This window comes from Lagopus muta, chromosome 15, assembly GCF_023343835.1.
Source record: "Lagopus muta isolate bLagMut1 chromosome 15, bLagMut1 primary, whole genome shotgun sequence".
NCBI lineage: Eukaryota > Metazoa > Chordata > Aves > Galliformes > Phasianidae > Lagopus > Lagopus muta.
The window spans coordinates 7,502,009-7,527,114 of record NC_064447.1 but is presented as its reverse complement, the minus strand read 5'-3'; the positions used below and the strand labels follow the sequence as shown (position 1 = coordinate 7,527,114).

At 40.5% G+C, this 25,106-nt stretch overlaps 1 long non-coding RNA gene across 2 annotated transcripts in view; it reads left to right on the top strand.

Annotated features, from left to right (window-relative positions):
- Window positions 1-25,106, top strand: part of LOC125700716 (uncharacterized) — a 78,092-nt gene that overhangs the window by 34,713 nt on the left and 18,273 nt on the right. The window lies entirely within an intron of this gene.

Genomic DNA, 25,106 nt, shown 5'->3' with positions numbered 1-25,106 from the left:
TTTCAGAACAGGACCTCCTGTGCTATGTTAAAACAAGAAACCTTCATGTTTCTTCTCCATAGTGCTTTTAGACAAACAGTTGATAATGTTAATCTCTGTTAAATGGTGATCCTTAAATAGCAGAAATCTTATACAAGGAGTTGATTTAAAGGAAAAAAAAAAAAAAGTCATTTCACCCTCCCTCCTTTTTCCCTCTGGGATAGAATGAAAGCAGTGGAGGTGACAGTGCTGGAGCAGCTCACAGGGCGACAGCTCCGTATGGGGGAGAGCCTTTCCCCTTCTTCCCACCCTGTGATCTGCGCAGTGTTCCGTGTTAGGAGAGAGAACAAGCAGGTTCCTGGTCTCATGAGCCTTGTGCCAAGCATGAAAATAATCCCATGGAATAGAAATGTCTGCAGCTACAATGGACGACAGGCTTTGGCACGTGACTTTCAGTTCAGTGACTTCAGGGCTGAGGTGATGGACATAACAGCGTATAGCTCTCCAGGAAGGTGTCTCTAATGAAATTCACAGGAATGTTTTCAGAAAAAAAATAAAAGCATAGAACAGTTTTCATTTTGTTTTGCCTTTGTTTTTCTGACTCCCCTCCTCCTCCTCTTCCCACACATTTTTTTTTTTAATGACTATTCTGCTTTTCTTTCTCAAATCTCTCCCAAATTCACTTTAGCCCATTAAGTTTGTAAACATTAACTCAAAGTGATGATGCAGCTTTACACATACACAAAAAAGATAGAATGCCAGGGCTTTTGTGAGGTTGTTTTGAACCAAACAACTTGCTACTGCTATAATAATAATAAAAATTATGGAGTGGCTTTAATTATGTTGCACATAATAATTTGGCAGTGAAATGATTTTGAAGAAAAATCTATTCCCAAAGTGCCCATGAGCCAAAAATCAGATAATGAAGAAAGAAGATTAAAAATGATCATTGTTGGGATTACCTTTGAGCTCTTGCACAAATAAAACAAAGTTATGAAACATACAAGCAGGTGAAGGCAGTTTGTAGCATCTGTAGGTATATATCAAGCAGTCTTGTTATAAATTTTACAGCATCTTTTGCCTCTGCGGGTATTTAACTTGCAGATGAATTAGTTTTTGTTTTTATCAAGTGCATCATGTGTGGATAAAATGCATGCTAATCACAATTTATTCTCCATGAGTTTGCTATATGGCGTTTGAAATAACGTCTTTGTACCGATTTGATTTTCTACCTTTGACCTGGCCCTGTTCTTCCCGGGGGCAGTGTGTTGGAGGTATTTTGATAAACAATGCCGAAGTGACAGATTTAGGCTTTAAATGAAATTGTGTTCCATAAACTGTGAAACAAAGAGTCATAATTTACCCCTAGCTACATACATTTCAGGGAAAATTATCTTTCATGCTTTGATCTACACTGTATCATTTTACTGAGTGGCCTCGTGTGTAATATCAATCAAATCCACTGAAGATGTGTGAGAATCTCATTTAACATCAGAGAATACAAATCATAGCTTCATCTGCCTGGTAGGAAGGAAAACCTTCCATGAGTCCCCCTTTTCCCAGTTACAGGCGACTTATATTTGTAAAACTCCAGTGCAGCACTCTGGTGGTCTCACTCTTTGCTTCTCCATTTGGGTTTACTGCATGTGAGACACCTGGTCCTGGGCTGTCTGGGAGACCCTGGAACCTACCTGACCAGAGGCTGGATCTGGTGACGGACTGAAGTGTGTTCCCGTTCACCTGAAGTGCTTTCAGGCTCTGCTGGCAGTGAGCTCATGCAGTGTGCTGGTGAAGGGCTGTCTGGGTGGACTGGCCCCAGGGGATCCCTTGGGAAGTTTGTTTCAGGCTGTGCTGCACCTGCTGCACCCAGGACAAAGGGAAAGAAAAGAGTGGGAGGCAATCTGCTCTGAGAAGGCTTCTGAAGGTGGAGTGAGTGGTTGTGCGCAAGGTGGGGAATCTTCATGCAGCGCAATGCCTCTCTATATACACTACTTTCCAGTCATAGCTTATTGTCTCTTCTTTGATATTTGTAGCTATTTCAGTGTGTTGCCAGGGAAATAAGGCCTGTGATGGGATAAATTCTGTGTTAGAACTTCAGTCCCAAGATAAATGAGATCAGAGATCAGAGAGGAAAACATTTTTTAAATGCCAGCGGTGGTGCTAATGAGCAGTGGTAGGAGGGAGCAAACTCTGTGAGGCAGGAAGCCTTGCAGAGCCTCTGAGTCCGCAAACCTTTTCCCCTTTTGTTTCTTCAGCTGGAAGAAAGATTTTAATGATTGTCCATAAAAGAGCACTTATTTGGACGAGCTGTGCAGGCTGCATTAGTGATGAGAAAAGGGGGGAAACGTAGATGTCATTGCTCTTCGTCTGGACACAGCTTCCCTGTCTGCCTGCCTGCAGGCCCTCAGCTTCGCTCAGAACGGGAGGTGGCCACAGTTGTCTGATCCATCTGGTGTGCCCAGAGCACTTGTGTGCTGCTGTAAACTGATGATTACAAAATGCCATACCGTGTGTCTGCATTTAGCTTAGGAAAAAGAAAGGCAGAAGAGGTGCAGGAAAGAAGAAAACTTCTCTCCCAGGCTGTAGAGTTCTGTGTCCTTGCACCCACTTGGGCTGGAAGACAAACTGCAGAATAAAGTTATTTAGCTTACTAAACCCTTTTGTGTTGGCTGCTCTGCCTGTATTTACTCACTGAGATGATCCCACAGTGGTTTGTATAGGCTTGTGGCTCTGGGTACTAAATACTCCAGAGTGCTTAACCCCCACTTTGCCTTGTCTCTGATTTCCTGATCATTCCTAATGTAGCAAGAGAAGAGGCTTAGGAGAAAATGCTGAGACTGATTTGGATTTTTTTTTCTGTATTTTGCACCTTTTTTTTTTCTTTAACAATTAATGACCTTTAAACAATAATATTCCTGAATAACATAGTTTCAGGGAACTAAGCCTTAAAACTGCTGAGATGTAGATCTTTCCAATTGCCATTTACTTAGCTGAGGACTCTGCTTGTTTGTCTAGGCTCTCTGAGCTGCCTGGGAGGAAGGATGTCTGGCTTCAAGGAGGTGGTGGGAGACAAATGTACTGCACAATAAGCTGGACACTTCAAGGAGAGCGTGATGCCCTTCTGATCCTGCCCTCAGCTTGGGATGGAGCTGATCTAGTGGGTAGCCTGTAAGGTTGCCATTTAATTTTATTATTATTATTATTATTATTATTTTCATTTTATTGTAGCTCTCTGCTTTGAGCTGATTTCATGTTAGGAGGACTGAAGAGGTTTTCACTTTTTCTCATAATCTCCTGTCCTTGATTTTGGACTCAGTAAGAAGTATTGTTTGGTCTGCAAGTGCATTAAGGGATGCTGCTGCTGAGTGCTCTTAAATGACAATAACTCTGAGAACATTGACTTTGGTTAGCAATCTGAAATCTTTAAGGAGTCTTCCCCATGGGGGTACAGGAGATGCAGTGCCAGCATTTAACCTCATCTCTTTGTCCTTGTAGCTCTCTGAGACAAATGCAAGCTCCTGATGAGAGATTGCAGCAGCTCCTGATGAGAGATTGCAATGCTCACACAAGCGGACCCCATACTCTGAGGCTTCTTGGAGTTTTTGTGATATGCACTCTATGAACTTTGTGTGGAGATGAAAAATTCTCTATCTCCTTAATGACACCAGAACAACTATAGAAGCTAGAGAATGGTATCCCTTATTCTGTAGCATGATGGGAACCTGCTTTGTCTCCATATGGATACCAAAGTCCTTTCCTCTTCTCCTTCTGCCTCCTTGTACAGATATCACCAGGTGTGCTTGTAGCCTATATCAGCTGTCTGCATTTTGGTGTGAGAACGTGGAATGTTCAGAACTGAGATAGAAAGCTTGTTTTAAACATGCTGGGGGAGGAGCATCTGCAAAAAATCACAAGAGTGACTAACATCTGCCCCTCTAGAGGAAATTGCCAATGTTCCCATTTTGTTTCAGATAAATCTTTGAGTGCTGCAGTGTTTTAAATATATTTAAATGCAGATTTGAAATGGAAGAAGTGACTAATTTAGCTTCAGCTCTTTACATTTGCATTGTTTTTAATTTTAATTGAACGTTGTGTTCCCAGGGTTAGTGATTTTTACTGCAGATCAGACTGTGCTGTAAGAAGTCTTGTGTAGGAAGGGCAAAAAGAGACAGTGAAAGAGGGGAATGTATGGAGGTTGGTGCAAGGAACCTGAAAATAAAAGGCTCTGCTGTTTCTCCTCTGCATCTCTCATACCTTTCAAATATTTGTATTCATTACACTTCTTGTACCAGCCCAGCCACATGGCCCCTGTGTAACTCATCTAGGCTTTTACTGAGCCTCTTTCTCCTCCCTTGAATTTCTTTGTGTTCTCGTCCCCCCTGCTCTGACTTTTATAGCCTAGTAGAGCAGCATGGCGCCCAATGTTGAACGCAAGTGGGATTGCACCAGGCTGCTGCACTGATGCTTTCCCAGCAAGGATATCAGAACCAGCCTGCAGCCTGCCACAGCTTCTGGCAGATTAATGCAGAAGGGCAGGAAAGTGAGTACTTGTGTAATAATGCTTCTCTCTTGGTTTTCTAAAAGGAAAAAAAATAGACTTCTATTCTGATACCACTGCAATTGCATGGTTTAGCTGCAATAAAAAAGGCAAAAAAGGTCTGTGCACCACCACGAAGAGCAAAATGCACTAGGATCTGGTGAAACTAGAATTGCATGTGCCCATCTTTTCTTCCTGCTCTTGTTTTTTTTTGAGTGTAAATTCTTTCTGGCATGGTTTGGCTCTTAGACACCTTAGAGACCATGTTTTCGTGTCATACTCAGCATTTGTATGCAATTTTGGCCTGTGGGTGATGAAGCAATGCAGATAATGGCACTTCCAGAAAGGTGAAGAAAGCAGATGTCCAGAGGAGTGAGTCTGGAAGCTGGCATGTGCTCCAACACAATGATCAATTTGTATTTTGTAAATCAAACTGGATTCATTTTTAGAGTTTTTCTCTCCTTCCCATAACTCAGAAGGAGATGGTGGCCCTTCTATACAAAATTCTGGAAATAAGTTGTGAGAATCCTATCTGCCAGGGAAGGGAAAATATTCCTCCGCAAAAAGAGCAGCCCTGCAAGTGGATCAACTTTCATATATAAAGAGATCTGTAACAGTTACTGTAAGCAGTGGATCTCCTGTTCCCACTTTCGTTAGTTGGAATGTTCCCTCCTGCCCACCTTCATCTGTAGCAAAGGTTAAGTAGAAGTTTGGTTAAAAAATCGAGACAAAACAAAACCCTACCAAACTGCATGGAGTTTGGCAGTTTACTTCCTTAGTTTCAGCTTAATAGGCCTAAAGAGGGTCAGGATGCAGCACGTCACTGAGGAACGAGGTGTTCAGTGAAAGTGTGCTGACATCACAGCTATTATTGAAGGATGAAGTAAATAGCTGTTTGTACAAATGGTGCAGACTTGCCAGCACTCAAACTTGAACTTCTATATGGAAAATATGGAAATGGAAGTTGACAGATTCATATAATGATCCAAGTCAGTGTTGTTTCTGCTTGAGCAGAAAATCCTGATGTAAAGGTAAGTCTGTCTGTGGTATGCTTTTCACTAGCTGTCAATCAAGGGAGACAAGGGGCTCCAGAAAACCTGCTCCAGTGTGCTGCATATCAGCTTTCCATGAGGCAGTTCAGTCTGCTCTGTATTTCTTGTGCTCCTAAAATCTCTCTGGGATTTCTGCTGTGGGGTTTGAGGAAACTTAAATCGCACTACAGAAAGATAAACAGAGGAGACAGCAGCAGCCCTGTGTGAAAACACTTGGTAGTGCTTGCTTCTAATTTTAGATTTTAGGAGAAAAATAATTGTCAAAAAGATTGCATATTAATGTGCAGAGCAATGTGCTGATGTCAGTTTAAAGCTATCTGAAGATCCAGCTTTTATGTGTTTTTCTGGCAGTTACTTGCCTCGTATATACAAGCAATAGCTCACTGCATTATGACATAATGTGTCACTGACAGGAGGATCTGGCAATACATCACTATCAATTGCGGGCAACAGATTTCACCCCCTGCAGGAACAGAAAAATTAAATCACTTATTTTATGGAAGGATGCTTGGTGAGTGCTGGAGAATTGCTCATCCATTCCTCCCAGTGTTGCTTGTGGGGTTTCTGCCATGAGAAATCTGCCACACGCTTGGATTCTTTGGTGTCATGTGTATGTGAATGAACAATGTCTGTTTTCATCTCAGTGATGGCTACAGATGAATTCCTCAGAAGCTCAGACTGGACAGCTATGCATTTATGTAAATGCAAAAAATTAATAGAACAAGTATTTTTTATTAGCTGCATGCTGTTTCAGCAAGGCTCGTCTTTCTTCTTGTGCTTTCCCTTCCTCTTTTTCCAACTTGAACAGAATTACCCTTCCTGTTTTCTTTCTTGTCTTACTGTGGGCCATTATGGCTAAAATGTGCTCTTTAACCCTCTCTTGGTTTCCCCTTTCTCCTATTGCTTATGCAGAGGCTCAGTGCCAATTCTGAGAAAACAGAAGTACGTTTCTGTAACTTCATAGCATTCATTAGTTTTTATTCTATGATACTTATGTTTGTGAGAGAAATGAGGAAAAGGTGATTAAATAAAAGAAAGGTTATGCTGAAAATATCAATGATGCAGAGTTTTCACAGGTGTAACAGCAAAACTGTTTGCATGTTTTAGTTGGATTCAAGCTCTAATATCCCTGATCTCCAGACTCTGCTGCTGCTAACTGGGTGAACTGATACAATTCTCTTATATTGTGGAATCAGTCTGTCCTCTTTGGTTCTTCTTGTGTAGATCTTTGTAATGCAGATTCAGCTGTGACTTGGCTTTAAAGTCAAGAATTTCCCAAATATCAGGTTGGCTGGGGAGGCTCTAGCACAAGGAATTCATTCCTAGTCAGTTCTCCATGGTCTCTCCAATTTTCCACCACGTTCTTTGGCTGTGGGTTTCAAACCATTCATGATTTCTGCGTGCCTTATAGCTGAGCGTGTGTTGTGTACTTCATTCCTTCAATTGGCTGGCTCTACTGATTTTTACTGCCTTCCGGCTTCTGGTTCCAGTGGCTTTCATTTTGACCTGAACTTCACTGCTATTCCAGAGTTATCTCTTCAATCAATAGCAGGATGTCACTTCTGCTTAAAAACAGTTGCTGGAAACACAGTATAGCAATTTGGCACAGGAAATGTTTTTCTGTTACTAGATAAGGTGGGGTACTTGTGCCTGGGTAGCTTTGCAAGTGGTGGGTGCTGCAGGTTTGCTTTCTCTCCATCACTACTGAAAGCCTTTGCCATTTTCTGTAAAACATCTGAATATAGCAGCATCACCTTTTACTTCAGAAGGCAATGTGTACTGGCAGGAGCTAATGAAATTATTAGGATTATCTTCTGTTCTACATCTGGAGGAGTAGGTGGTGACAAGGGTATTAGTGCTCCTGCATGAGAAGTCACCCTTCTCCACAGCTCTTGAAAGGCAAATATACATCTGTTCTACTGTTTACTACAGACTGGTGACTTGTCCAGTGTTTCTATTCTTAGTTGTAGTCTCTGCTGCTCAGACACAAACTGATGTTCACAATGAGTTGATTGAACCCCTTCAGTATCACAGCTTTAACCACTGCTATTATAGAAGTATATTACATATGTAAAATGACTTGAGGTAGAAAAAAAGGCTATTGTTCATTGCCAGTCTTTCAGAGCAACCAATTTAGTAATATATGAATGGGATTTTTGAATTCTTTGCTTTGATCTTCTGCTAGTTAGGGGCCAGGAACACTTCAAGGGTAAGAAAGCTGAGAAACTGTATGGCCAAGTTTGTTATTTGATCTACAATTTGAGAGGAAAAATGTCCACAGTTCGTTGCTGTCTTTGAATGTTATTATAACTGTTTCATTTTTTCCTGATATTCTATAGCCCTTGCTTATAGCTGATAATGTCATTTAGTTCTGTTTATTCTCATTAGAGAGTGCTCAGGGATGCACTTCTTAAGGGAGTTTTACAAATGTGAATGAACAATTTGTTGAGATGAAGGATGTCACTGAGCACATTACATCTGGTCTCTTCTATCAGCTCTGAAGGGGTGTGTGTGTGTGTGTGAGACTGCTTGCACACGCTCGCTCTGTTGGTGTTAAAGATCTCAGAAGAAGCAAATCATGCAAGTCTCAGAACATCCATTTCTGTGGCAGCACAGCACTGTGCGCCTGATCTGTCCGACCACTTCCTGGTAAGCTGTTTGTAGAGGCAGATGAGGCTACAGCAAAATAGCTGTGCTGTTCTATTTAGAAGTTGACTTGTTTTCCATCCCCAACATTCATTCTTCCCAAAAAGTGTATGCGAAAGGCTCACCCATCTTCTCTATTTCCTTCTTCCACTGTATGTGATTTCAGCAATGGGAAATGTTCCAGTGCAAGGGCAACTGTTTCCTGAGACCTAGCGTGGGTGCAGTCCAGGAAATGGTTTTTGATTTCGATAGAAACAAACTGAAAAATAAAACTGAAGTTTTAAGGTGTAGAAATAATTTCTGGGTGAAAATGAAGCCCAGGAAGACTGTAGTAGTGAAGCCCAGCCACCACTTACAGGTGGTTTCATGTTCTGACAAGTAAATGCATCATCTTGGTGCATCTTAGCAATGACCTTGCAATCAACTTTAAGGGATTATTTTCTGTAATACAAGCTCGTTCCAGTTTCTGCAGGAAACCCAACTGGACTGCATAGTGTTATATAGCACAGAGCTTCCTGTATGCTTCTATTTGTCCCCCTTTTGGTAAGGAAGGCAAATTCTGTAATGTCTGTAGCAGAGCAATTGGGATATATGTTAGTTGTGGATTAGGAATGCTGTATTTTTTATTTGCACGATGTTATAATTGTTGCATTTGTAGGTTTTTTTTTTTTTTTTTTTTTTTAAGTAGATGATGTTATTCTAAAGAAAATTGACCTCAGAGGATTCTTTTCCCAAATTTCATCTAATATGTATTTGATTGATTCTGATTTATGCAGAAAGCTTTTGAAGGGAAAGGGAACATCCCCTCAGGCTCTGTTCTATCTCCTCAAATGCTCTTTAATGATCTTGAATTTTCTTTTTGTTTTTCTGCAGACATCCCTGATGTAATTTCTGAGCACACAAATGTACCAGTCCAGAGATGGTCTTGTTCCAGAGATGCAGTGTACTATAGCAGGTGGTGATCAATAGCATTAGATTAGTCTGGCCAAGGTAATAAAATCTGTACCTGTCAGCTGCTTCATATATCAGTAATGCCAAGCAAAGACTGAGCCCTTATCAAAATTTGTACATGGTATAATTTGGCAATCAACTTGTAATAAAGGCTCATGGAGTTTTGTACCAGAAAATTTCTCAACTTCAGTCTCAGAAAAACCCCGATGTGAAATGAGAAAAAAATGGAAAAGGAGAAATCCTTTTGCTCTTGACGTAAGGAGATTATTTGTAAGCCATGTGAAGGGCATGTTCTTGCTGTTTGCTGTGGTACAGTGGGACACGAGTGGAAGAAAGATCAGCATGAGGAGGAGCTGAGTCACTCTTGGTACCTAGATTTTTTTTCAACTGCTGTTATGTTAAATAAAATCAGGATTTAAATAGTTCTTTACAATCTCTGTAGTCTTTGCATCCACCTTGTAGCCATTGCTTATATTTAATTGGAAAAATCTACACAGTGTTTTGGTCATCTGGTGAATCCCAGCATTGGCCAGATATGGGAAAGCACCATAATTCTGCAACAACTTTTAAGACTTCCTCAAATTTTAAGAGGAAGCAATGCTAAAGCTTCCAAATACTATTATTAAACCTTTCTCATTGGTTTTAAGATGAATCTTGCAAATTTTGCTTGCTGCCATCAGTTCAGCAGGATAATGACTATTTTCTACAAATAAAACCATGGTTCTATATTCCAACATGCAGCTCATTTACTGAAATCAGGCCCTTAGGATTGCTAAAACTCCATTTCTCTGCACATCACTTACCTTGTCTTCTCTTTACTATAGACCTACTAGCAAAAAATAAAAATAAAAAGCATTTTAGTTTTCTTTTGAAAATTGAAATCTAGATTACATTGTCTGTATTGCTCTGTTCTTTTTCCTCTTATTTAGAATTATTAGTGGAAACTCAAATTTCTATTAAACCTTTTTCATTTGTTAGCAATCTGTAGCCAAACTCTTTTCCTGTGTACTTCAAGGTGACTGGGAATTGGATCATCTCTGAGCATACAAATATTTTATATGAAATATTTAACCCTTGTCTGACTCTACTTGTGAGCATAAATTCCCATTTTCTTACACAGATGCTGCTCTTAACATAGCTTATTCTGCCGGGTGCACAGACAGGTGAAAATGCTGCTCTCAGGAAACAGAGCCCAAATGCCCTTTTCCTTGCAAACAATCAATGCTTTCTGCTTCCCAGTATCATGTTTTCTTAATTAGAACAGTGGCACTGCTGGAGGTCACCGCTGTGACACTTGGTTTCACTTGGGCTTGATGTTGCCCAAAGGAACGAGAGGCTCCTGCTGTCACAGGGATGCATTGGCAGCACAGGCAGAGTTCTCACTTGCAGTGCCCATGAGGAGAGATTCAGAAAGAAAACGTGCATCACGTTTCTGTGAGGCACTGCACGGCTGTACCTGAGATTTGAAATCCTTGTTCTTTTTAGATTGTAAAGTTTGGGAGTTTTTTTTTTTTTTTTTTCTTTTTTCTTTACAATCTCATGTGGTTTTAACTTATTAATTTGTTCTCTAGCAAGAATGGTCACTAGTGACGAGCAAAATATATACGTGCTGAGATTCACAGGATATTATGTTTTTATTGAATCTTTAATGCTCACCCATCAAAATTAGATTTGGGGAAAAATAGCATTTGTGCAAAATAATTATATGCAGAAGTGGAGAACAGAAATGTGAAGGTGATGATGTGAAGACCTTGGAAAATGGAACCTGGTGTATCACTGCATATTGCAACTTACCTAAAAGGAATTTTGCCTCCACATACAGTGCTATTCTGGCACAAATCCTGAGAACCATCACCAAGGTCTGCACGTGTCTTGTATGAACTGGTGCAGCTCAACTAAAGGCAGCTCTGCCTGATAGGAGTGGATGCCGATCCATTTTTCTTTTTCTATAGTGAACCTGTGATGTTCTTAAATGCCTGCATGGTATTACAGTGGTAATTTCAACATTATAGTTCAACTGAAATCTGTGGTGCTTGCATAACATAATTTCATATAATTTCTTTATGCCTTTGATCTACCTGACTAAAGCTCTGCCATTCATTCAGACAGAAAATAAGTGTGCCTCAGAAATTTTGTCATGTTTTTTTGGAAACTGTCATGAGTTGATATTGTGTTTGTAAAGGCATCAATGTATCCCATTAGTGGCCTTTTACCTTACAGTTAATGCACCTTCCAGGTACTTTCAGGTTGTTGGGGCTGTTTCAATTTTGAGTCAGTGGTTACAATAGGTATGTTCTTAGCTTTCATTTATGTTTTGTAGCAGCTTTGACTCCTGCTCAATTGACAACACATATCTTCTCAGAGGGTAGACTTGTGCTATACTGTCAGTATCTCTTCAATTTCTGGTTGACTCTTTCTTAGAGTCGTAGAATTGAGTTGGAAGGGGTCCTTAAAGGACAGTAGTCCGACTCCCTTGCACTGAACAGACATGTACAGCTCCATCAGGTTGCTCAGCCTGATCCAGCCTGACCTTGAGTGTCTCAAAGGACGGGACGTTCACCATCTGTCTGAGCTGCCTGTTCCACTGCTTCACTACCCTGAACGTTCTTTTCCTTATATTTTGTCAAGCCACAACCTATGTGAGAGTTCTGCAGCATTGTTGTATGATGCCTAGTCTAGTTTTTACACATTGCTAGGATCAGAAGGGAGAGATCATCACTCTGAGCTCTTCTGTTCCCAGGAAACTTTACTTAATGCCAATGTGAGAAGCAATCCAGTGCTATTTGGTGGTGAGAAACTGCTTCGCGTCATTACCTGTTCCTGCAGGAGCAGTCTGCTTCATAGCAAATGGCTATTTAGCCTCTGAAATAGTCTGCAGGGTTTTGGCTGATGGGTGACAGACAGCATAAACTCCTCCTGGGCTGCACACGTTCTTGGGGTGGTTCTGCTGAGCTTCAGAATGTTTTAGCTGGAGACACAACTGCTCTTCTATGTGTGTGCCCTGGCTCTCCAGTTGCATTGTTCAGAATGAATTACTGTAAAGTACAGAGTTGATGTTTAGCATATTAAAGAATGTCTGTTGTTAACCTGGTAAGGACTTGTTTAAAAGGAAGAATGCATACAGGACTAAAATATCCATTTGAGAAAGATACGTTTGATGTAGGTGGAAAGCTTGCTAATTCATTGTGCTGAAGTTGACAAACCATTCAGTTTATTTTTTTCTTAAGCCTCCTCAACTTTTTCTTTCAAACCTTTTCCCCAGACTTCTTTACATGGTGGGAGTTTCTCTTGGAGAGAAGTTTCTCTTACAAGCTTCTTTTGCAAGTGCACTTTTTCCAGTAATCTCTCAGCCATTTGGCATATTTTTTTCTTCTGTCAATATGCAATAGCTTTATTTAGAACTATCAGCCTTACTTGTCTACAGTCATATATATGTGTGTATGTATAGCTTATACACCAACTCCTTTTTGTGAGTATATCTTTCATCTTAGTCCTGTGTTTCTGCATCTACTGTTGCATTTGTGACAACTCCTTTAGAGCTCTGATTATGGCTAGAAAAACAACTAAAAATTCTCAGGGCACGGTGTCTATAAATATAAAACATATCTGCATAAAGAATAAAGGGAACTTTTGAGAATGTTCTCTAGGTATCTGTTATTCCACTGTATTCACGAAGTCATGGGCTGCTATGCAAACTTCTCATTTATACACATAGATTTTATTTTATTTTTCCAAAATGTCTAAATCGTGCTCATAAACAGTCGCAAGCACTATAATGCTTTTCTCTATCTTATGTCAGTGAGAAAATTGCTGTTGCCTTGGTTTTAATCCAATACATAAAACAGAATGATATCAGGTTTATTGGGAGATGTCGCATCCCAGCACACATTTGAAGTAGACACGTTAGGTATGAAAGACATAAACTTCATGTATATTTGTGTTTTTAAATCTCCTTGGAAGATAACCTTTGATAAAAAAGTTGTTTGTGCAGTGATTGAGAAGCAGCCTGACTTTATCAGAATGACTCTTGACAAAATTACTTTTCACACAACACAGTGAACAAAAACCTAATTTAATTTGTTTTATGATGCATAAAGATGAGCTGCAAGGGTTTGTTTATTTCCTTTTCTGGTCCTTGACCATGAAGATATTGGGAGCAGTTGATCTTCAGTAGTTTTGCTGAACTTGTCCTTTGAACATGGAAAAGCTTTTTAATGCCATCCTTCTGTGATTTTACTTCAAGGAGAAAGGATGTGTGTTCATTTTTTTCTGTATAAGTCTCCTTTAAATAATTTTCCATTCTTTGGCAGGAGCTGGTGAAACAAAGAAACCAGAATTAAATTATGAATTCTAAAACGTCCTTCTTATTTCACCATTAATACAAACATTTCTACTCTTGTAACTGGTTTCCTAACTTGAACTTCTCTATTTGTATTGCATCCCAGTAAGATGCAATAAGCAAAGCTTTTCCTATTAAATAAATTTTCTTTTAAAACTGGGGTATGCCTTATGACCATGAAGAAATAAAATACTTCTAGTCAGTTTTCCACTGGCACTTACTTCTTTCTTTTCCTTTTTCTGTCATATTTGTTAGATGTAAAATGACAAATTTGGTCAAATTATGGAGCATTTCTGGGTACAGGTTCCTTTTTGCTTCAGTCTTGGAGGCCCCCCAGCTCAAGAATGATGCTGAGCTGTTGGAGCAGGTCTAGATAGAGGATGACCACAAAGATGATCAGAGGGCTGGAGCAACTTTCTTATGAAGAAACAGTGAGGGAACTGGGCTTGTTTAGCTTGGTGAAGAGGAGGCTCTGAGGAGACCTTGTGTGGCCTTTAAGTACTTGAAGGGAGCATACAAACAGGAGGGATCGACTTTTTACGCTGCTTAGTAGTAATAGGACAAGGGAGGATGGCTAAACCCACTTTAGTTTAAAAGAGGGGAAATTTAGATGGATGTTAAGAATAAATTCTTTACCCAAAGGGTAGTTAGGTCCAGAGAAGCTGTGGTTTCCCCATCCCTGGAGGTGCTCAATTGCAGGTTAGATGGGACCCTGGGCAGCCTGATCTGATGCCCTCAGCATGAGTTGGAACCAGGTGAGCTTTAAGGTCCCTTCCATCCTAAGCAGTCTATGATTGCTTAAATCATTAGCCAGTTAAAAATTGTTATTCCACTGTTATTCATTAATCTAACATCAAGCTGGAGATATTGTAATTAAGGTATTTTCTTCAGTAGAGAGAACAGCTAGTGCCTGCCAGCAAAGGAGATAAATTACAATGCTGGCTACCCCGTATGGCCATCAATTCTGAGCCCTGTGCCTAGCTGACCTCCAGCTGCTCTCCTGAGACCATCCTCAAATGGCAGCACTCAGATAGGGAATGCTGATGAGTTATTGAATGTATTATAAGGGATGTAGATGATACTGGGGACCGTGCACACAACTGACTGTGCCCTGCCTGAACTCTTCTTGCTGTCTAAGGACTTTGGCCCTATTCTTTGGGGCCTGGCTGAGGTACAGGACACTGCATCCTAAACTGGGGCATCTGGACAGGCTTCCAGTATTTGAATGAAATGAATTGGATTCAAATTTTATAAGCTGCAAAATAGCTAAGGCTAATCCTTGTAAAACAAGCGTGGCATCCACCATCAATATTGCAAGATACAGGCAAGTTAGCTTAACAAATCACCTCAACCTATAATATTTGCAAGTACCAAGTTAAGTGGGCAAGGAACCTGGATGTAAATGTATTGACAAGAAACTTTCTATCCACCATGTAAGTCAGAAATGACATTCAGTGTTTCAAGCATCTTTCTGTTGCCTCTCTATTATTTTGCATTCTCACTTGTGGGATGTCTCAGTCAAAGCTGTGCACCAAAAGAATCCTGCCTCTTCCAGAAGCTCTGAGCACCTGCATGGTGTTTGCACAGTGTTAGCAAACAGGGTTTGGAGTATAGCTGGAAGTGTTTGTGCATTGTGTCCTGAGTGAGTAAGATCTAAATTTCTGTTATCATTCTTCAGGAGATTCTTTCTGCCGTTGCATTTTTTCTGTCCTGTTGCAGAGTTCTTGAGCTTCAGGCATGGGAGTAAGAAGAAAAGAAAGTCTTGTGCTGTGCTGAGCACTGAATTTGGTTTGAGTATTTAACAGGATCTCTTCTCTCCAGATTGTGGCAGCTCTCTTATTCCTAGATTATTTCTTATGTGACTTTTGTATATATTTCTTTGCACTGGCATGCTCTGCCTTGTCTCCTAAACTTTGATTTCATATTGCAGATCTATTCCTTCCCTTTGGCTCCTATCCCACTGCATGCCATCTGAGAGACATGCCTTGCAAGATGTGACACGTTTAAGTCATTTCTGGTCTCAGGGAGAAGACTTGTTCATTCTGCCCTCCCCCCAGCAGCTGCTGGTGACTTTGTCTTTTGCAAGGCTGTGCTCCAGCTCCCACTGAGCTTTTCTGCTTCCTCCTCTGTCAGCATTGCAGAGAGACAACTGTTCTGCAGGTCTGCTGCCTGAATTTGGAGGAGACTGGTTGGCTTCTTGCTCACAAAACCCTCTACACTCTCAGTCTCTTACACAGTGAGAGAGTAGCTAAGTCCAACTTAGTCTGTAGCCATTTCCAAATGCTTGCACTTTCTGACAAGTTGCTGTCCTACAAAGTAGTGCATAAGTTGATAAGTCATTTTTAACAAGTCCTTCGCTGTACAGATGGTCTGGGAACGTACATGCCAATAGCACCAATTCCTGAAGACTGATGGTTGGTATTTACAGTCTCTACAATCTACACTTGTGTGTGATAATTGGATTTTTCTTAATTAGGAAAAGTGGGTGGACGGGTTTTGTCACTTAGCAAAGTCCTTACCAATTAAAAGGATCAATAATGTTCTTTGCAGAGCCTCTAGACTAAACATACACAGAACAGATACCTGAACTGGAGTAGATGTGTAGAGTAATTGTTTGAGTTGTTTGCAGTCAATGAGTGTTAGGTGTGAAAGCAGAGTCTAATTTCACCTGGATGAAAGCCAACAAATACCTTTTTGCAGTCTAGCTGCCTTTTTTATGCTACTTTCTTTTTTAGAGATGTTAACTGCCTGTCCTGAGAGCAAGTCCAAGACCTTCAAACACTGAAATCTTATAAAACCATTAAAAACACTTATTTAAATATTATTCATAATAAACTAAGAGACAATATTTGTACTGCCTTTGCTGTAGAAACACCAATGTCATCACATAAGGTGAGCTGCACCCTGGTTATAGTTGGCTGCACACCCCATAGCAATCTGCCCTGATGATGCTGTGTGTTCTTGTGCTGCCCGGCAGGCCGGAATCCAGGTGGTGCTCAAAGCCTCGTGGTCGCTGAGCCCTGGCTCAGTTACACGTGGGCTCACAGAGCTGCACTGTCCTTTTCACTTAAAACACAGAAATACTGACTTGTGATTGTTGGCACCTAATGTTGTCTCTCCCAAAATATAATTTTTTTTTCCCTGTGTAACTTAATGATTGAATTCTTAATTTTGTTTATTAAAAGGAATATAGAAGAGTGATATTTAAGCACAATGACACAAGCAATGTGTTGTTATTATTAATAGCTTGTCGTTAAGTGACTTTCATCCTGCAGGATGAGAAAGCACTTTACAGACTATGTGCAGTGATAACTTCTGTGCTGCTGAAATGAAGCTTCCTCTGTGAGGAAGTGTAGAAGTGCATCAGAAGGGCTGATCTGGCACTTAGAGTTGTATTTAAGAAAAGAAAGAGTGAGCAGTCATTTCTCTACTGAAAGGCCTAAAGGAAAATACTGGACTGTGGAGAGTATGATAACTAAAAGTGATTATTTTCACACTTGTTTTGTGTATGTGAATGTATCCAAATTCTGCAGAGATGCCCAAGAACCTACATGAGAATCACCTTGGATTTGAAAAGATTGTGATTTTAAAATGAAAACTTTACAAGCAGTCCCATGTTGCTCCCTGTTCCTGCCTCCCTCCATCCACAGAATGGAGGAGCTCTGGAGAGCAGCAACTTCAGACCAACTTTAGGATAACCAAGAGTTTAAGAATGACCTTAATTTTATGAGAGCCTGGAGATTTGATTCTTCATGAGTGGTTTCTAATGACTGAGGGATGGGTAACAGACTGGGAACTGTGGAAGAAATGGAGACCCCAAGTGAATATGAACTTCTGAGAATGTTAGCATCATTTGAAAATTCATCTGATTTTCAGTAGAGAAACCTAATGGGATTAAAATGGCAAATGAAGCTATAAGAATTATCTAAGCAAATAGTTTTATTTGCCCTCAGTTTGAACTATTCATAAACTACCTTTAGCCTTCATTGCTTGAAACACAATTGTTTTTGTAGTTTTTACTTTGCATCAGTTTAAGACGAGATATCATCTTTCTCATAAAGACAGCTTGTAAAAAAGGAGAGAAGTTCCCGTGCTGTCAGCTTTCTTCACCCCTGCTGTGCAATGAGATGATTCAGTTATCATTTCCTGATTCCTCTGGAAAGTGAGAATGCTTCAAAGCTTTGTCCCCTTATTGTGAGGAGAACTTCCCTCTTCCCCCAAAATCCGTAGAAAAGTAACAGATTTTGTAATTCTATGCAGCCTTTGGCAGCTCACTCCTGCAGAGCAAGTTTTACATGCAACTATGGGTCTGGGCTCTTGTTTCTTAGCTTAAAAATCAAAATCCCATGCTACTGTGCTGCAGTTAGGTTTTAGCCAATGAGAGCTACTGGTCTTATGTAAAGACTGAGTTTCAGAAGAAAGAGGGGCTTTGCACCCTGTCCTTTGAGTAGTCTGTTCTGTGAACTGCTGCTCGCATGGTTGAGGTTAGCTCTCCAGAGCTGCTTTGCTGAACAAGTGGTGAAACAGTCATTGGTTTTCCACCAGCTGTGTGCAGAGAAGTTCATTAATTGGTTGGTTCTTCATCCGTTCTTGCCAGCTGTCCTTGGCTGGCAGACGTAGGCTTTGGCAGATGGGTATGATAACGTCACTATCTGGAAATAACCGATGTGCTACTTGATCTTGTTGTAGGAGTATTTGTTCATATGTAAACTCGATTACTATGGCCAGATTCTCAGCCTGTTGAAAGAGGCTTTGAATTCCTTTTACCCTGCATATATGGAGCATCACCAGCCAGACATTAGGCATGGCAACGGTCCAACCTGGCTCTGCTGCTGAGCAGAACCCATTTTACTGGCAGTGAGAAATGCGTGGAAAGCCAGGATGCAGCAACATTTACTTTTGCTGAAGTCCTCAGCATCTGCAGCTGCTTCAGGCAAAGTTCTGAGGGTAGTCCAAATAAGCCACGCTCTGCAAGTCCTGCTAGTGACTGAAATCAGGCTGTTTTCTGTGGCAAGCAGTAACTTTTCCAGCCTGCTACAAGATTTTCTCAGTTTCTGCTCTTCAACACTTTAAAAATTCCTAGTGTGTTTGGGTAAAAGGAAAGTCCTTCAAATCTTCATCCTTATTTGCAGGTTTCTAAAGGTGAAATTCTTTCCAGATTAAGTGCCTGACAAATTTGTAAGGAACACTGAAGTAATGAGAGTGCAGAATTTTACAGCCAGCATTCAGCTGTGGGATAGGCAGCAGGACAAATGGAAAAGGGGCTTGTATGATGCTTGGACTTAACTAAGTTAGTAAGAAAAAAACAGATATTGGAGTGAAAATACAGGAAATGGTGAAAGGTATGGTCATAAGCATGTTATTCATGAGAGGGTGAGCAGGAAAATGAAGAAATATTTATGCACTTGTGGAGACTCATTGAAAGGATGGAGCACTGATCACAGAGGATTTCAATTACTTCAAGTTTGACTGGAATAAGAATTGTTTAATGCCTGAGAAAAGATACATGTGGTAGCAAAAGATTGTTTTCTCTTATATAAGTAAGCAAGTAAAAAACAAAAATACCTCAGAGGATATTTTGAATATAGTCCCAGGAAATGAAGCAGAACCTGTATGATAAATAAGATAGATGCTGGTAAGCTTATGAGGTTGAGTGATCATAATGCGATTGGATTTGAAATATTCATGAGGCTACAACATGTACAGAGAGTAGTGGCACAAAAATGTTCAACTTTGAAAAGTCAGTATTTGAAGAAGTGTGTAATGAATTGAAGAAAATTGATGGGGATGCAACTACTGTCCCCAAACTGTGCTGTGGGAGAATGAGGGACATGTTTTGGAACAGAAGAAAGATGCAATCTACATCCTTCCCAAGAAAATGTAAATGTCAAACGTGTCATTAGTCATCTCACAGCAACATTGTTCAGTGAAATAGGAGACTGCAAAGGGATTAAAAAGAAAAATCAGCCTTTTAAAATATATAAATAAATATAAAAAATAGCATAAGAGCAAAAATAGCGTGTGGAGGATAGAAAGTAAAACTTGCAATACCATAGGAAATTGCATGACCGTAACGTGTTGAAAACGTGACTTTCTTCAGCCTCAAAATAATGACAATTAGAAGTGAATAAAGCTCCAAAAAAATCTATTTGTTCCTGCCACTTCAAGGTTTTCCTAATCCTTTTTATTTTTTTTGTCCCTACATACCTCAATTGAGGTAGGATGGCCTCTAATGATGATCCCGTTCTTGACTTCTCTTAATATTTCTGTATAAAGTCTCAGTTAATTCCTAGTGTTCTCTCACTCCTTTGAAGAGTGTGTTGCCTGTCTTTTGAATTTATTGGTGTTGTTGAGGATATATTAATATTTTTGAAGTCTAGATTTTGATTGAGTCTACGTGCTTGAATAAAAGTTAAATGGAAGTGGTCCACAGGTAAACTCCCAAGGATTGCTTGGCTGTTGGGTTTGAAGATATAGACTTGCACTGTGGACCTGATCTGCTTATGAGCTCTATGATGAGTCTGGGCCCCTTTGCCCCTTGTTGTAGGGCTGAGCAGTGCCTAAGCGTTCAGAGATTCCTGTAGCTGCTGTCCTTGCTCTGATAACAGCCAGAAGGTGATATTTTGACAGAGATGACTTGAGAGAAAGGACAATTTCTACAGACTTTTATCACTACCTAGGAAGGAAGGACAAACCATGGGCAGTGTTATTACATGCAACCTCTCTTGGTTCCGTTCTTTTATAGCAAAGTGGCCGTTAAGGCTCAGTTACTGCTCGCTCTTTGGGTTACAATCCTGTTTGCTCAGCCACTGTTATCTCTTAAGATAATAAAAATGGATGAAAATAATATTGATGCAGAATTAGTAAAAGAAAGGGAGACAACAACAGGGAGTCCCTGCCTACTTTGCTGCTGGCACTGCTTGGCTGGCCTGGCTGAGGTCCCGGGAGTGTGGGAGAAGCCAAGTGAATTCCAGGGACTTTGCCCGTGTCGAGTATGGTTGAAAGTCTCTATACACTGACCAGGACAGACTTCTCTCAATACAACCCGTAGGACTTCCTTGTTAATTTGCGGTATTCTCAGTTTCTTTTCAACGTTAGTTGCCAAATTCTTTCCTCCGCAGTGTTCTGAGTGATGTGTTGTAGCAAATATCTCTGCTGTTCTTAGGCCTGATCTTAACAGTCTGTTCCTTAGTGATGGAGACCTTGTGGGATCTGATGGTCCTGCTGTGCAAATGGCCCAGATTCTTTGTTTGAACTTCATTTACTTTTTTTGGAGACTTATTCCACGCAAGGAAGAACTGCCTATTTCTTATGCAAGGCTGAGAGTTCCTGGTTGTTTCAGTTATTCTAAAGGTGAACTGCAGTGTGATTGGCTGTGCTCTTCACTTGCTCAAGTGGAAATCTTAAGATGTGCTCACATTTTTGTGTCTAATTAGGGAGATTGGCAAATTTGAAACAGAAATTAGCTCAAGACCTTCCTTGTCTCCTGAACTAAAACTGTTTTTAAACAAATAACATTGTAGCTGGCACCATTAGAAGCTTGTAATGGCAAATTGGTCTTTCAAACTGTGTCAGGGACACCTTTCTTTGTCTGTATGATTACAGTGCACCAAAAGAAGATTATCTAATTATAATGGCTAATTTATTAAGGATTTTTTTTACATATATCAGGTTAAAACAAGTGACTTAGTGATGCTCACCAGTCTGCTATTCAGTGGGAATCATCAGGATTTTGATCATGCTTTGCACAACATGTACCTCTTCATTTGTTTCTATATTCAACCCTTCCTTTTTTCTTCTTATTGAAGAAAAATCTTTCTGCCCCTACTGTTTACAGAATTGCATTCTCCTGCTCAACTGACCCTAAAACATTCATTGCTCTGTGGCTGATTTAGTGTGCTTGCTTGCATGCTTGATAACAGCATAAATGCCATGCTTATGCACCCATCTATCTTGAGCTGCTGTACAGAACCCAGAATCCATCACTGCTGGCAGCTGCGCCTTATAAGTCAAATGCACACTGGTCAAAGCCATGAAAATGGCTGGTGGTGAGTCCAGATTTTCATTCTTTCAGCAAAGTCAGCGGAATTGTAACCACACAATGAGATCTGTCTCACTGCATCACTTATTTACAAGCTAAAAATGTCTCTGTTGTGTCGTGTTGTGAATCTGCTGTAGTGTTTGTTCAACCTGTTGTTCATATAATCTCCATGCAATGCTATGAGCAATAAAGGAGAAAGGAGCTAATTCTTTTTTTTTTTTTTAGCCTAACTCATTCTAAGACTTAGCTAACAATGTTCATCCTAAATTCTTCCTCCCTCTCTTCGTTCATTCCTGTCTACTTTGAAATGTCCACTTTGAGGAGATTTTGTTGTTATGGTCAGGGAAAATAACTTGAATATATTACCAATAAATAAGAGGTGAAATTAAGTATGAAGGAGAATAGTGACCATAATTGATGGATAAACATCTCAAAGCTGCTTTCTGGGGACTAAAGCTGAGAGATGTGCGATGTTCAGCGAGGCTGTTCTTCTCTGTGAATGTATGCAGGAATGTGGACATCAAAGGAATCTTTTCTAATATAAGTTGTTCTGAAATTAAATCTCTCCCGTGTTAATACTTGCTGGAATGTGGATTGCTTTTCACCCTGTTTATATCTCTGATAATGAAATCTAAGAATTTGCTACCTGTAGGAGTGTTGGGAGGATAGGAAGATTTGATTGTCTTTCTTGAAACCATATTATGTTAATTTTTCTGCCTTGACTGTAGAAACACAAAAAGCAATAACTCATTTATATGAAGACAAAATTCTTAGGATTGTTGTCATGGAAACGAAGTAGAAGCAGCATCACTATTCCTTAAATAAATTCAATAGCCAAGCTAACACAGATTGAATGCACAACTCAACTACAAGCTCTTGCTGAGCAGTGCAGCAGTTTGCCTGCATACAGAGCTTCCAGCATCTGCACAGGTATGGGGCAACTGCCTCTGCAAAGGTCAGGTTTTGGCATAGGAGTTACAGGCTTGTCCTTGGGCTGATGCAGCGTGTACTGCAGCAGGAGACAAGGACAGCATTAATGTGCTTGTACAGATTTACACAGAGGCTTAACAAGGCAGGGAGCTTTTCCTCTCTGCTTTATGTTGGCTTGGTCCCAAGTTTATTCATCTTCAGAAACTTTAGCTCCTGCTCTAAATCAGGGTGACTTCAAGAGCTGTTCTCTTCACTGGTACGCATCTTGTTTTTTCTTATGAACTTGGGTAATTGCATTTGAAATAGCAGTGTGAAGTAAGCCTAGGAGCTCTCGAGGGCTGGTTTCTCTGCCCTAAGGGTTCCTTAGCAAAGGATGAGTTTGCCTGTTCCGTAGAGGAAAAAGCCAGTATGTTGCCATTATTTGGGCAGCTTTTTGTTCTTGCAATGTGATATTTTAGTTTTGTCATTTGTCTGAGTTCATCTTTGTTTTAGTATTTAAATAATGGCTGTATATGGTTTGACTGTCAAGGAGAAGGAGTTTGCTCACATTTCAGTCTCAGAAATGACAAAACAGCTGTGAATAGAAGGAAGAAAACTTGGAGGAAGATGGGAGGATCAGAAACTTTTATTTTAGTGAACTCTTGGTAGTTTGGTACTGTTCATCTCTGGGGGCTGAGCCAAAGTGGATGTCAAGTCAGTAGAAAGTGTTCTGCTGAAGTGTGGTGGGCTTTAACTCTTTTCCTGTGTTATCATGAAGCCAAGTAGTGCTTCAGGAGCATGGAGTTGTCATGCTTAAACCTGCTTTGAAGAAATAGAACGTGTCTGGGACTGTCTTCAAACAGGTTATGGAACAAATGGGAGCCTTCAGACATGAGGCCACTTGATGCACTGTTCTACCACAAAGTTAGAGGAGAATTGCGATGGCTGAATTGGAAGCACTGTGTGGCACTGTGCCACTGAAAGTATGTTTGGTTCCTTCTTCCAAAGGAATTAATTCACTGCCTGTATATTTTGTTTGGTCCTCTGTTGCCAGTCTCTTCATTATTCTTTTTGCATTATTAAATGTGAGAAGGGCAGAGATTACCCTTGTAAACTCTCATGCAGATTGACTTTGGCTTGTGTGAGAATTTTACATTTGAGAAGCTTGACAGCAAGCACATGTTGTCAGCACTGCAACGTGGAGCCAGCGTGTAAATGGAGCAGCAGGCAGCGTGATCAAAGTTCATCAGCAGAGCAGCTGCAGCAGGGTCTGGTTATCCTGTTCTGTTAATCTATGCTGTGAGATACGTGCTGTTAGAAATTCAAGCACATTGTATGTTGGATGCAATGGAAAGCTTGGGTTAATTCATGAGCAAAAATTCTTTGTATTGCTCTTGATTCCTAATATTGTATTTATTGATTTATACTGAAACACAAAACGTACCACTACCAGCCAGGGCAGCAGCAGAGCACCACGTATCCTGAGAGGATTTAATCCAAGCTTAAAAAGAACAAACACTTCTTGTTCAAAGTATTTTTTTTCTGTTTAAGGTTTTTTGGTGTTTAAATTGGGAAATATTCTACTCATATGAGATGGGAAAGTTGCTTGAAATGTTGAAGTGTGAAAGTATCCCAATTTCTGATCGCCCAGATGCTGAAGGATGTGAATATTTTGACTTACAGAATTTGAGTTGAATTAACTTATTTCAGTCCAAGTGTCTGAAGAATGCAGATTTGCAATGAGCTCAGGTGATGCTGTTTGGCATTGATATGGCAGGTGGAGCATTCCTGCTACTCTTTTTGTCTTTACGTGGTTTGTTCAATAAAATAAAGGCAATGGGGAGCACTTTGCTGTGTTTCTTGCTCCTGCTTTTTATCGTCAACCTTGTAATGATTGATCTTATCTCAGTCTGGAGTTGCTGGGAAGTTTCCTGTGGTTTCTCAGGGAGGATGCCTGTTCTGCAGGCATCTAGCCCTGTAGCCATTGGAAAAAATCTCTTTGCTCACTAGGTAAAACTGAGATCTTGATCTCTCTTCACGCCTTCCACATCTCTGCTGCAAAGGTAAATCCAAATATTAAGAGCAGAATGAAACAACTTCCTTTGCTACAAAAATTTAAACAGCTGCACATGAAAAGATAAAAATGTTTTGCCAAGTTAATCTCATATGATTTACTGCCTATGCCTAATCTGTTTGGAAGTGGCTATGAATATTCTAATACCTTTTGGAAATTACTGCCAGGGATGACAGCAGCTGAGGAAAGCTGTGAGAGTTGAAAGACGGCTGCCTGTGGATCGCACACCTGCCTGCATGCCCACAGCAGTTGCAGTCAGACTCTTGGAACAATGAAAATTCATTGTTATTTGTTGCAGCAATAAAAAGAATGCTGTCTGCATTCCCAGGAACTTCTGGAAGAGTCAGCAAATGTGCAGCTGACATCTGCAACCTGTTAAGCAAATGTTACGTTTTGTGTTGGAGGAGTTAGTGCTATCAGGAGAGGTGAGGCAGAAGCCCCCAGAAGGCTGCCCAGCCCTGCCAGCTGGTGGCTCCCAGCTGCTTGTTGTGCTGAGGTGCTTGGCTGCCCCGTGTCCCTGCAGTGAGCCTGCTGCAGCCATGGGACAGCTGGGGCAGCTTGGAGATGGGCAGGGTATC